Source organism: Salvia splendens, chromosome 15, assembly GCF_004379255.2.
Source record: "Salvia splendens isolate huo1 chromosome 15, SspV2, whole genome shotgun sequence".
Classification (NCBI taxonomy): domain Eukaryota; kingdom Viridiplantae; phylum Streptophyta; class Magnoliopsida; order Lamiales; family Lamiaceae; genus Salvia; species Salvia splendens.
In genome coordinates, this window is record NC_056046.1 from 17612670 (window position 1) to 17623443 (window position 10774).

Consider the following 10774-nt stretch of genomic DNA (forward strand, 5'->3'; position numbering starts at 1 on the left):
AGAATTTTTTGACATGTCGGTCGACTCGGTCAAAGTGAGAGCGGAACATTTTGTATTTACGCTTGCGGGAGCCTTTCGGCTTTATCTGGTGATAGACCCAGAAACACTTCCGGGGTTGTTGATTCCCGACGATGGGGTCGTACGAGACGGTGATCCAGGCGTTGTACACCTCCAACGTTTCCTGGTTGTTGTACGGATGTCGGCCTAGATCCTCTTCCTCTTCCTCTTCTTCCTCCTCCTCCTCGTCCTCGCCCGCCTGGGGTTGTACACCGCCTCGTCCACCTCCACCGCCTCGCCCACCTCCACCGCCTCGGCCTACTCCCGGCGTTGGATCAACGGGAAAATCCTCCCGGATCTGGGATAATCCCTGCAAATACCGCGGGGCGAGGGAAGGGCATATGCATCAACATCAAAGTTGGGTGGTTAGTACCCCCCGGCGTCTCCGAACCCTGGGACCCCGGCGTCGACGCACTGGAACCGCCCAGTGTGTTGATCATGGTCTCCCAATCGCCGAAGGCGTTGAGATCCCACCCGCCGGAGCCGGAACCGCCGTAGTTGCCTTCGCCGGACATCTTGTGATGAGAGGAAATTTGAGAGGAAATTGAGATGATAGAAGAATAGATGTGTAGTTGTGTGTGAAATGAGGATGAATGTAGGAGTATTTATAGAGAAAAAAAACTAATTTAAAAATAAAAAAAATTAAAAAAAAAACAAAAAAAATGGTATTATTACCGTTAGAAATTTTTTTTATTAATTTATTAATTTTTTAAAAAAAAATTGAATTTTTTTTAAAAAATTATTTATTGCGTCAGCACGTGACGACGCCCACTCGCGGGCCGGCGAGTGGGCGTCACGCACGACGCCGGGTCGCGCCACGTCGCATAGGCGCGTGACGAGCCGGCCCGTCGCGTAGCTCGGTGACACGGGACGCGGGACGAGACGACACGGGACGTTTGCTGCAACGCGGCGCGCGACGAACCCGTCTCTTCGGGACGGGACGCGGGACGCCGACGCGCCGCGTAGTGGATGCTCTTAGTAACACCTTCATTATCTACTTACTTCATCTATCCCCCATTAGGAGTCAAATTTCTTGGCGGCATGAATTTTAAAATAAATATTAAAAAAATGGGTGTAAAAAAGTTTATAAAATATGAGTCCCACATATCTATAGTAATTTTTAATTAAATGTGAGTGAAATGAGTTAGTGGAATGTGATACCCTATTACCATTTATGGTAAAAGTGAACCGACATTCTTATTCGCGGACGAACTAAAATAGGAAAACGAGACTCCTATTCACAGACGGAGGGAGTATTTAATAATACTACTTCGCTAGACTACAATATCAGAGATTCAACTTTAACCAAAAATTTACCATACAATTATTTTTCATCATCCTTATACAAAAGCTTATCAAAACACATGTAATTGCAGTTACAGATAAGCACACACAAATTATACTCTTTTTTCCAAAATTAGTTATCCATTTTTGGATATTGGCACAAACTTTTGTATATATTTTTAGGTTCTATCGTTCATCCTCTAATTTCTTCTGTATCACTTCTCATCTATATCTCTCGCATGTCCCACTTGTTTCTAATAAAATATAGTACAATAAAAAAAATATCTCAGAACTATTAACGATAATTTATAGCCACTACTAAAATTGTGGCTTCATTGAAGTTATAGCATTTAATATGCATGGACTTTTGTGCGTGAATTCCAACTAAAATTCAGTTGAAGTTATTTAATAAAAGCATGGACAGTGGGGCGTGAATTCTAACTAAAAATCAGCATTATCACAAAAATATCCTAACATAAAACGACAAATCAGCGAAGGAAAGTGATGGTAGCGATTAGGTATTTCTGGTAGCAGATTTGAGTGTCGGCATGGATTGAATATAAATGATGGAAGGGTGAGTTGGCATCATCCTATTGGATCTTGAGGTGAACAAGGATTTACGAGACCTTCAATTATTGCCATACAAATCAACCTCTAACTAAATGCACACCCCCAAGTGGCACTTCGATATTTGCCATTTGGCGTCGGCAAATTTCATAATTCACAAAATTATTTATATATCCTTCCAAAGGTTGAGTTGGAGGAAGGAGTATTTGGTAACTTACCATATCAATCCAACATTTTTCTCAACTTTCAAGCTCGAAGCTTGGCCAATGAGACCGCCAGGTGTTCAAAAAGACTAAACACCCCCCAATAATGGAGGGCCTGGAAAATCATCCTTGCTATCAGGGCACCCACAGTGGGGCGGACGATAGGCCATCCGATGACTCGGGCGCGCCATCGTCCGCCACTGTGGATGCGCGGACGATGGACGATGCGTCATCCTCGCCCGACAGATAGTCCGCGGAGGAAGTGCGGACGATATGACATCGTCCGCGCCATCGTCCGCCCACTGTGGGCGACGCGGACGTTGCAACGCATTTTTTTTTTCGAATTTTGTCTATTTATTAAACCTCGTTTCTCATTCTATTTTTCATACAAACATTTCTCTCATCGCTCACATTCCATACGAATATTTCGATAACTCTCACAAACAAAAATGCGTATTTTTTTTAATTTGTATTGTAATGTATTAATTTTAAATGAAATGAAGGTTTTTTTTTCCAAATTTTGTAGTTATTTAAATATTCAAATAAAGAAAATACTTAGGGCGGCTTATAGGACGCCCCACTGCAGGTGGAAGGATAAGAGGATAAAATCCTGACGTGGCGGTGCATAGGGCGGGCTTTAGGGTGCGCCTTAGGGCGCCCCACTGCTGATGCCCTCAAATATGGACACCAATACAAATGGAAACAATGGGTTTCTTGATTTGTAGTACTCCCTCCTTAATGTGAATCTTAAGGATTCAAGAAACATATGTTGCCCGAATTTGTTCTTGCAATAATATCCAATAACCAAAACAAGAAATATGACAATAGAAAGATGGAAAAAAAGAAGAAGATGATAAGTGTTATGATTTAGATTCAAGCTCAAGAAAGAAAACTCAATGGCTACTTTCACAAACAAAAACCTAATGGCTCCACCAACTAGCAACACAAGAACTAGCAAACATACCTTAACAAATAATCTAAGCCCGACAATAGATTAAATGCAGCCACAAGGGATTTTGGATAAATCTTCAATGATGAAGATGGGTGCTCACAAAGGAGTCTTTGTTCTTCAATAATGTTCAAAAGTCTGCCCACAAAAACCTTAGACATGGGTATTTATACAAGAGAAAAAAAAAATGCTAAATAAAAGACACAAAAAGAGTCCAAAAACGCAAGTCACGCAAAAAGCCCGGTCAGGCATTTTTTCTCATGCAAAACGCCCGGTCGGGCGAACTCTTCTGTCAAAACGTCCGGTCGGGCGTTTTCCCCTTGCAAAATTGTCCGCCCGCGCGTTTCGTTTTGCATTGCGCGGCTTTCTTAAAACGACCATAACTTCCTCATCCGGGATCCGATTGAGGAGTGCAAGATACTCATGCGAAGCTATTTCGACGATGAAGACAATGGTCTTCTTAGGAGAGGATTTGGAATTTATCTTCAAAGGCAAATTCTGGTTTGAATCAGACCTCCAAATCCGGATTGGCTCCTTGCCATGTCTCCACCTTCTTCTCGGACCACAATCAACCCATGGAACTCGATGTCGTTGTATCCTATGATTGTGAATACCCGGATTCACATCATCCTCTCCTTCTTTGCGAAATGATTTGTCCTCAAATCCGGTTCTTCGATCCTTCTTTGGGACACCCGGATTCACATCACTCCTTCTGACTTAAAATGTCAAAAGTTGGCTTGGCATGGATTTTTAAGAAATGTAAAGAAAAGTAAGTGGAAAAAGTTAGTGAATTGTGGGTCATACTTTTATATACTACGTATTAGTTTTATACTTCCTCCATCCCATAATAGGAGTCACATTTGGTGTGGGCACGAGTTTTAAGAAATGTAAAAAATAGTGAGTTAGAAAAATTAGTGGGATATGAAATCTACTTTTTAAAATTGGTTTTATAATGGAATGTGAGTGAAGCAAATTAGTGGAACGTGAGACGTACTTATCATTTAAGATAAATGTGAAATGTGACCCCTATTGTAGGACGAACCAAAATGCCAAAATATTATTCTTATTATGGGACGGAGAGAGTAATAAAATGTGAGGGAGATGAAGTTAATGGAATGTGAGGTTCATTACCAAAAATAGGTGTGACAAGTATTGGTGGACGGACCAAAAAGGAAACTAATGACCAAAAAATGGCGGACAGAGGAAGTACTATTTTAAAAGCCAATCAGAGAATAACATTGGATTCTATAATGAGTTATTGACCCTTATAGCAAGTTTGATCGAAGGTTTTCCATTTTCACAAATGCAACATACGTTCAAATTCAAGGAATATGTTTCATCAATTGTGAATATATGCCTTCACGTAATGTTGTCTATTTCAATTAGTGTTTCATAAAAAATACTGGTAGTATTACAGATATAGACCCAATGATACACAAGGCACTGCAGAGATAGATTTCGACTTCTTATATAAAAGTGGAGTATAGAGGAAACGGGGAGGGGATGAGTAAACCTCACAGAAGCTATGAACACAAATATATGCCGCATAGCACGTACAAGTGAGCAATAAAATAGGTTGGAAAGTTGATCTTGAGATTTGCCAGGTTATATTCCATATGTTGGGACCAGACCAGTCCTCTCGCTAGGGATGATAGAAGCAAGCCCTGCAGTGATCTACATGATGGTGGAGATAGGCCATTCGCAAGCTCCAACACTTGTGTTAGTGTTCGGACATTTGAGACGAGAACATGTAAATTTCATCCGCTTGATTCTTTCTCATCCACTCGTCCAAAGTCCTGAGTTATATTCAAGAAATTAAAATGCATATTCAGCTCATGAAGTATGGCAAGATTCAATAGATTATGTTAAAACATCGAGACAGTATATAATCTCCAGATGATTCTGCTAATTTCAAGCAAGAATTCATAAATTGTTCTCAGACACATACCAACTACATATACAAATACAATCTGGATCTGCATTCTGAAGGGTATAGAAATTCACTATCATAATGTAACACAAGTCATAAGAAACACTAAAACAATGGAAAGAAAGATTCCCAAGTGAAAAAAAAGCTCTCAGGACAAGTTCAGACTGTTTTTGCTTTACTCAGATTCAAGTGAAAATAAGACACAGGACCACTGCAGACTGTTTTCACTTTGTTTGCTAGGCATTCGGCTTATCATAATTGTAGAGGTATTAATAGGTTGAGTATGTGTTGTATCATTATAGTATCAGCTACTCAACCTACAACCAAAAAGTAAACTAAAGATTCAAAAAGCTACAATACTCCCTCCGTCTCATTTAAAGTGACTCATTTTTCTTTTTGGGATGTACATCATCATCCCTACTTTATTCTCTCTTCTACTTTATTCTATCTACTTTACTCACAGAATAGCAATGCATAAAACCTCCTGCCAAAATGCAAACATTTCATGCGGACGGAGGGAGTATTTTGTACAATGATTGACAATTGACAGATTCTATCCACATATCTCGCTCAAATCAGCCAGGAGTACAGTTGTAAGAATATTCCACTTAAATGGAAGGCGCAACCATATAAACCCTGTTCCAACCCCAAAACACATTCTAAGAGAAATAATTTACATTGAATCAATGCCATGACCAGAGGTAGTAAACAGCACTCTACTTACAGGCTGCAAAACTAACCTATCAGTTGGTTCTGCAGAGTGCAAACTTCCAGAACAGCCCCATGAATTAGGGTTCAGGATAACAATTTGCAACAAAGGCAATTTTGCTTCACTGTCTCTAACTATTGTCCTGAACGATAGTTCATCTTCTGCATTTTAGAGCAATTGACTGGAAAACATTCTCTCCAGGGAGTAATTCCTATATGAAGATGAAAACCACACACATTAGAGGATCATGGATAGTCTTAAGCCCTTTATTTCATACAGAAAGGTAAACAGTTACAGAAAACAAAGAGATAAAATCCAACTATATATCTGTCCTGTCATTAAGGTCTTTAGCATATGGTTTCATGAAGAAAATTACCTATTGCACATAGACCATACATTTCAACATCATGATGCTAAAGTAATTACCAATTAGATTCAATACTATAGTTTGAGTAACTCACGCAAATGCATTGCCTGATCCAGTGGAAGGCACACAAGTTGAAATATAGCATTTGAATAGGCGAACTCCACCATCTACTGGTAGATTATCATCAAAACAAGGATATGCTCCAAGCAAACAAGAGCATTGTGGGCATAAATATTAGTTCCAGCGGAAATCTTTTGAAAGTTCAGAAGTTCGAATCATGAAACCATTCCCCAGATAACCATCCAGAAACAATTTCTGGTTTTCAAGAAGTTCAATATTTTCTCCATTCATTTGCACCTTAGAAAAGGTTTCTGAAATATGTGAAGTACAACAACTAATATGACAATTTTGAGTTTCTTCATTCATTAATCTTTTGTTTTCTTCAATCTGTAAAGCAGAAAAGGTGGATAATAAACTATCACTATCAACTGCATTCTTCAGAGTCTCAGTTTCTTCATCTGTTGAGAGTTTATCTTCAGGGAACTGGACTTCTGTGATGCTTTGTATACCCAGAAACCCATCACTGTAATTTCCGCAACAATCTGCTGGTACTCTTTTACAAAACTCATTTAGTGAAGCTGTGTCTGAACAGTCATGGCTTTGGGGATTCACATCAGGCTCAAAAGTTTGCCTGCTCTGCATATCAGGTAACTTCCAACCTAAAATATCACCTGTGCTCAAAGCAACAGATGTTGAATTCAAAAGGCACACACCTGGGACACACGTATATGATTTTGCATATTCCGCAACCAGCTTCTCACTTACACCTCCAAATGTGCAGCAACAGTTTCCAAACCAATTATCAGCGACTTCTCTCCAGTTAACTGAAGGCATTTGCCTGAAACATCTGCAACATATTCGGATAATCATATATGCAAGTTCGTTGTCACTATATATCGGTATCACCTTTAGATATTAAAGGTCTAGGTCTCCACCGCCCTTGGTATTATTAAGGTGTACACGTTTTTGGCTTGGTCATTTGGCTCAAGAGAGCATGTGGACCAACACATCAAATCAGGGCCAAAATTACCTTTCATCATAATCATCATAACATAATTTACCATTCACACATAAGGTAAGGCGTTACAGTTGTATTATTGAATGTTTATATGAATAAACAGATACTGAAACTGCAGTGGCACATTCTAAAATTGTGGATAAAAAGATTTGAGAAACCTAATCCATCAAAACTAAGCTTTTGGCATATAAAACATGAGTCTTTTTTTCGTGCGTGGGCAAAATTCTCACTAAATTACTTCAAAACCCATCTACAAGGACATAATCAACAAAGAAAGAGATTGAAGATCTGGATAAGCATAAGAAATGAAACGAATATCTACCTGAGACCCTTCGTTAACTTCGAAGAGCAATTTTAGCAGTAGAAATGCACTTCCTCCATACAAAACAGTTTCCTTAAATCTGAAATTTAAAGCAGACACGATTATTTGGAAACAAAATGTAGCAAGTCCTAGGTTGTCATAAATTGGAAACATACTCCGATTAAAAAAAAGAAATTTTTTTAATCAAATGCGAAGCGAAAACGCTATACAAAATGTAGAATTTTGCCCCAAACAAAAATCACATAACAAATTGGAAATCTCTTATTTACCAGAATCCACAGAAAGCGTGCGAAGCTCATCACTGTTTTCCTCGACGTTGAGGATTGAATCGAAGTTAGAAACAAGGGGGTGATCGACCGGAAGTAACAAAACGAGCTTAACCTCAATGTGATCATCGAAAACCCTGAAATTGAGCGGAGATTCCGGGTCGATTAAGACACGCGGCACCGGAACCAAAACCGAGGTCTCTGTTTGGCCTTCGCATCCCCGAAACGACAGGATTTTTGGGGGTGAAAGCTGAGGGCTTTGTGTTTGCTTTGAATAGGAGTAGCCGGAGTATTGACGCGTGAGACTGAGCTTCCCATGCAAACTGCCAGCAGCTAGAGTCGGCGGCGGGGGAAACCGGCGGTTTAGCGGCGGAAGACGGTGGCGACATTTTCAGATAGGGCTGGTTTGGGAAATTGGCGGGTAATACAATTTTATGACGGGTTTTCAGGTATATTGGCTGATCCGGCCCATATAAAATTGGGCCATTGCTACTTAATTCTAATGGCCCAAACGTTCTTATATGGGCCAACAATCACTTGCCTTTACAAAAAGAAACATAGAGATTTTAAGATTTTTTTGAATGTCTAAGTTCATTAATTGTCGGTTTCGCAACAACAATGGAAATATTATGTGAAAATTAATGAGTTAACAATTTTATGAGTGAGATGTTACTTCTTAATCTCTATCACTAATCAAAGTATATATTTAGATAGAGGAATGATATGTTACATATCTTAACTGAGCTTCTTATGTGAGCGCCACTTTCGTTTGACACATGTTTAACGTTGTTTGTTTTTATTTATATATTTAGTTTGATTCTAATATATTAAAAAATATTATTAAAATTTCTAATTTCATAAAATTCATAAAAAAGCTAGATTTGTTATTTTATTTATTTATTTGAAATTATAGAGAAAATGAGCAAATCGAACTTTGATTTTTATGAAATTAAAAATTTCGATAACTTTTAAATGTATCAGAATCAAACTAAGTATATAAATCGAAACGTACAATTCTAAACGTGCGTCAAACGAAAGTGTTGCTCACAAAAGGAGTTCACGTAAAGGTATGTAGCATATTGTTCCTCTATTTATATATACATTCTAAATGTAAAGCTTATTTTTTCCCTCTAAAATACTACTCCCCCAATCCTACAATAAGAGTCATATTTTGTCATTTCTGTTTATCACACAATAAGAGTTCTATTTCATTTTTACTATAAATGGTAAGTATGTCTCACATTTCATAAACTTATTCCACTCACATTTATTACAAAACTAATACTTCCTCCGTTCCCTCATAGTTGAGTCATTTTTCCATTTCAGGAAGTTCCCTCATAGTTGAGTCATTTCCATATATAGCAGTAACTTTTTTCTCTTTCTTACTTTACTCTCTCTTACTCTATTCACTTTCTACTTTATTCTCCATCTTACTTTTTTATCTATTTATTTAACATACTCAACATCCCTTTCTAAAACTCCGTGCTGAAAAGTTACGCCTTAACTATGAGGGAACGAAAGGGGTATATATAAGTGAGACTCACATTACACTAATTTATTCAATCCACTTTTCTTTATATTTCTTAAAATCTCTGCCCAAACTTAATATGACTCCTGTTATGGGACGGAGGAGTAGTATATAACATTTTTACTAAGACTTTATAAAACTTATTTAACAAAACGGCAGCTATTGAAAATTACATTAAATTTTATAAGCTTATAAGTTCGTATAAGAAGACTCCGGATTTTCTCGGGAAAAAAAGAAAACTCGTTCAATTTTAATCATTTTAATTATAAGTATGTTAGTATTAACACCTTTCTAATTTAATATGTCAAGTACATCATCTAAGAAATATTCCCAAAGCCAATTAAGACCATCCACAATGCCGCCCAGCCGACCGCCCAGCCGAGCGCCGGCGCTGGGCGGTTCGCTGGGCGGTCTATTGCAGTCGCCCAGCGGGCGAATGGAGAGAGAAACCGCGCAGCGCTGAGCGGTCGCGTGGCGCTGGGCGGTCCGCTCGGCGCTATTGCAGCGCCCGGATCGCCCAGCGCACCGCCTAGCGGGAAATTTAATTTTTTTTTCCGAAACACTATATATACGCGTTTTACCCGTCATTTTCATTCGCACCACTTGTTTTAACGAGTACTCTCTCTATCTTAATTTCTGTACAAGATCAACAAGGGAAATGGATCTCAACAACGAGCCTAGTTTCGGGAGTAGCGGGTCACAAACTCCGTCGATCCCCGTGGGAAGTGGATGGGGTCAGATGCCCGGGTACTACAACATGTACCCGTGGCAGTAGATGTATTCCGGGATGCCAATGGGGGGGAGTCTGCCGGGGGGTTTCCGGCGGTACCGGGGTGGGCACCACCGGGATGGGCACCCGGGATGCAGATGATGCCTGGGGGGTACCGCCGACACAGGGGACTCCGGGGGTAGTACCGGCTGCACAGTGGACTTATGGGGGGTCCCCGGCGACGGCGGGGGATGCCTATCGCCCCAGTTTAGATTTTTCGACTGGTTCATCGCACACATCGACCCAAACGCCCTTGGGGTTTGATAGTTTCTCCTTAGATGACTTGGTGTTTGATACTCCCGGAGCTCCGGAAACTCTCGTTGAAGGGGGAGGGGCAGAGCGGGTGCGTGGCGCCCCCGCGAAGAAGGGCAAGAAGAAGGTCGGCGAGTCGTCGCAGCCGGGTGAGGAGGAGGCACGGACGAGGTGGACGGACGAGGAGAACGTGGCGCTCTGCAAGGCGTGGGTGAGTGTTTGCGACGATCCTCTCGTTTCGAACGAGCAGAGGATCGTCAACATGTGGGGCAAGATAGCAGCAGTCTACATGAGATTTTGCCCGGAGGGGAGGCCACACAACGGGGAGGATTGCCGGAAGGCCTGGAACCGAATCAGGAGTGCGGTCTCCCGATTTTTGGGTTTGTACACCAACGCACTCCGCATGATGAGCAGTGGCCAAACGGAGGAGGACTGCAGGAGAATAGCTGAGAAAGCCTTCCCACTGAAGGGGGTATACAAGGACTTCACCTAC

General features: G+C 40.4%; 1 pseudogene; it reads right to left on the bottom strand.

Moving 5' to 3' along the window:
• Positions 1-4429: 4429 nt before the first annotated feature.
• Positions 4430-8123, bottom strand: LOC121766793 (annotated as a pseudogene).
• Positions 8124-10774: the final 2651 nt, after the last annotated feature.